The following is a 4095-nucleotide window of genomic DNA, read 5'->3' as shown; positions in this document are numbered from 1 at the left end:
GGAGGGGTTGGATGCACTGTGTATTATAATTTGGTTTAATGAAGGAACAGCATATTATTATGGATTATAGCAAAAAAATCAGGGTTGACATTATAACATAATCTACCTATAAAAAGACATATGCATTTGACACCGTAGGGCGGCCAGAATTCTACGAGAGGAGTTGATGCAGGAAAGTTTCTGGAAATATTGATGTCTCATTTATACGAAATCAGTACAACTGGTACCAATCCGCTATTTAATATTTGTGGTGACTTTAACGGTCTATGCGGTGATACCGATGATTTCATATCCGGTGTAGACGAAATAAAACATAGAGATGTTATTGATTTTAAGGTAAACAAACACGGGACTCTACTATGCGAGATTTTAACTCATGTCAATTGTTGCATACTCAACAGTCGGAATACAGTTAAAAAATAACTTTACATGTGTATCAACTATAGGATCGTCTGTGGTTGATTACTGTATAATTCCTTATGAACTCGTTCACACATTGGACTCTTTCTCAGTAAATACTGTATCTGAGCTCGCGAGCGAACACGATATGTGTGCCCTTTCCGGACTGCCCGACCATTCCCTTTTATCTTGGAGATTTATACCACCGACGTTACGATAGAGGCAGTGTACCATCAAATTTCTTAGGTGACATTAGCGATCAACTTTTCAGCTGTATATCAAAACTTGAAAACTACAACTTCTCACAAGATGATATGGACAACGTGTATTGAGAATTTATAGGTTCCATAAAGTATGAAATGGACAAGCATTTACGTCACTGTGACATAGCTACTGGAAATTCACACAAGCAAGGCGGATACGGAAACCTTGGTGGAATGACAGTTATCTGCTCTTTGGTATCAAACGTGTTCAGCAGAAAAAGCATGGTTAAAGTCAAATTAACGAGGAAAACACCTTTTGAAGTCAGCATTTGTAAAATTTTGGAAAGCTTTTGACAACGAAGTACAAAAAGCCAAACGACGTTACTGGTACAAAAGACAGTCGGACATTGAAAATGTCCAGTCAAATGACCAAAAACAGTTTTGGAAGGAAGGCGTCGGTAATGAACGACAAAATCTCATTCCTATGGAATTTTAAAAAGCGATGGTTCAATCAGTTATAATACCACCGATATTCTACAAACATGGAAATTCAGCTTCCAAACTCTACTTAACCCAAATAGCCGTGTTTGTGCGGATTTTATCATCGCCGGTGACGTCAAAAATTCCTTATTACAAGATATCCTACAACACTCTATATAGAGAGAGGAAATAGAAAGTGCCTTCAGCTAAATGTAAAACATCTACTGGCATAGATGAAATCCCTATGGAGGTACTTCGTAATACATTCTTGAAGAACGGCTGTTGACAGTCTACTCGCTATTTTCAATAAATGTTTCCAATTAGAAATTATTCCCAGCATATGGAAAAAGTGCATTACAAATCCAATCTCATCTTCGTCGATTGACCCGCGGGACTCCTCCGGATACCGTGGAATAACCCATGCATCGGCTGTTTATAAGTTATACTGTGGTATTTTAAATCAGCGACTCACTACCCGGGAAAACGCTAACGGCATAATTTGTGACGAACAAAACGGCTTCAGGAAAGGAACAAGCACCGTAGACCATCTGTCTACACTAACTTCTATTATAGATTCGCGCAAAGCTAAGAAATTATCGACATTTACAGCATTCATAGACTTTTGTACAGCCTTTGATTCCATCGATAGATCACTACTCTTCCAAAAACTACACGACCTGGGCATTGGTGGCCGATTATTTGGTGCCATCACATCACTTTATCGTGACTTGTATTGCTGCGTACGTGTCAACAGTGTAAATACCGACTTTTTCGCTGTCAACTGCGGTTAAAACACGGATGTTTGTTATCCAGTTTATTATTTGATGCATATATAAATGAACTTATATACATGTGATAGGTGAATGAAACAAGAACAATAGCTGCTTCTATCTATCTATTTATTACTTCAGGAGCGTCGCCACATAGATTACTGGATCAAAGATTGAACCCCTTTGACTATCATGGTGACATGTAGTCCGGATAAATGTCTCGTTTAATAGGTTGTTCGACGTAAACCCGTATATTTCACCCGTCGTTTCCCTGGCTACTGCGCCACTCCCTTCTTACACACCACTTAAATACACACGCAAACACGCACCTTTCCGCGTGCCAACTCTCATTTCTCATCAGTTCAACATCATTGGGAAGCCAAAAAAGGCTTGTAGAGATGTATAGTGATATTTACAATAATGGTAAAGTATTTAACGTGATTGCTTAAAATTCTTAAAAGTATGTTCTAGGTTTATGTATAATATACTGGTTTTCCTAGGTTGATGGTAAAAAATTCATGGCGTGGTTTTCCAGTGCTTATTTAGTCTATTTTTGAAATGGTCAGGTTCTAAGCATTGACCACATCAACAGGGAGAGAGAATTCCAGGACTCCACTCATCCTGTTTACTGGAAACGTTTCTTGCTTGAGTTGAGACGAAAGGGTTTTCTTGTAGAGGTTTTTTGTTATGACCTCTTGTACCTATGTGTGTCTCATTGGAGTACACATGTTCTCACTGGTAACAATGGCCCTGCAGGTAGGGCGTTAGAATTATAACCTGCTGCCCCAATTGCCATGATCGTAAAAGGCGACTAAATTTAGGATATTAATCTTTTCTCTTCTTCCTAACTGACTTTATCTTTCCTAATGCCTCCCTTGGCCACCCCGGGAGCCTCACTTTTGGCCTTGAGTTGAGCGTTCGCCCCTGTGAGGAAGGCTATGGGTTCTGTCCCCTGGCCGCCGAGACACACCCAAAGTCCTATAAAAGTGGTAGTTTTCTGCTCCTGTTTAGCGTTCAGCATACAGGGAGTGGGACGACTGGTTCGCCCGTTGTCAGTATAATGTTGACCGGTTGGCAGTGTGTTGCTTGGTGTCTTCGGCGGCATGCTTCAGTGATATAGCACTATAAAAAGGGCAACAGTTCCACTATACAAGAAGACACAACATGAATATACCGCAGTCGCCCAAAACACGCACTTCGCACAACATACACGCAACACACCGCATACATGGAGGCCGTCCTTACATGACCATAGCTGTTAATAGGACGTTAATAAATGAAACAAACAAACAATGTCGATTTTGTTGATTATTTTAAAGGTCTCCACCATATCGGCCCTCAGTCTTCTATATTCGAGTGTTGGGATACCCAGGGTCTTCAATCGGTCTGAATAGGTGAGATTACGGTTAACAAGTATTTTTGTACCTCTTCGTTGGACGTTTTTCGATGGTTTTTATATCTTTTTTGCCCAGGGAGACCAAACGACAGAACAGTATTCCAAATGAGGTCTAACCAAAGTCTATATACAGTGTTTTAAAGGTTTGGTTGTCAAGATATATGTGAATGTTCTAAATATGATACCCATTATTTGGTTTCCCTTTGATGAAGCTTTGTTCGCTTGATTTGTAAATTTCAGGGTATTATCCATTGTGACTCCCAGATCTTTCTCACTGTTGGTTTTCCCAAGTCGGATTCTGTTGTCGCCGTCCTTTATGCTGTATTGTCTGTTAATGGGGATATTGCCAATTTCCATATGCTTGCATTTTTCTTTATTTAACTTCATTAACCAGAGGTCAGTCCAATCTGAGATCCTGTCAATATTTCTCTGTAGCTATTCACAGTCCTGTAATGTGTTGATTTCTGAATACAATTTGGTATCATCAGCAAATAGTTTGGCGACACAATTCACTACCTCTGGGATGTCGTTGACATAAATTAAAAATATTATGGGCCCGAGTACACTTCCTTGTGGCACACCGCTCTTTACTTTTTTTGGATTTGGAGCTTGTTCCATTTATAGTAACATTTTTTTGTAGTCCCGACGGAATTTGTTGTATCCATGACAGAATTTTGCCTCCAATTCCATAGGATTTTAATTTGTGTATGAGTCTATGGGACACTTTGCCAAAGGCTTTACTAAAGTCCAAATACATAACATCAATGTTGTTCTTGTTGTCAAGGGCCTGTGTCCAGTGTTCTAGTACTCTAGAAGCTGTGTTGTGCAAGATTTGCCTGGTGTAAAT

The sequence above is a fragment of the Argopecten irradians genome, unplaced genomic scaffold (assembly GCF_041381155.1).
Source record: "Argopecten irradians isolate NY unplaced genomic scaffold, Ai_NY scaffold_0342, whole genome shotgun sequence".
NCBI classification, from domain to species: domain Eukaryota; kingdom Metazoa; phylum Mollusca; class Bivalvia; order Pectinida; family Pectinidae; genus Argopecten; species Argopecten irradians.
Note: the sequence above shows the minus strand (reverse complement) of the source record.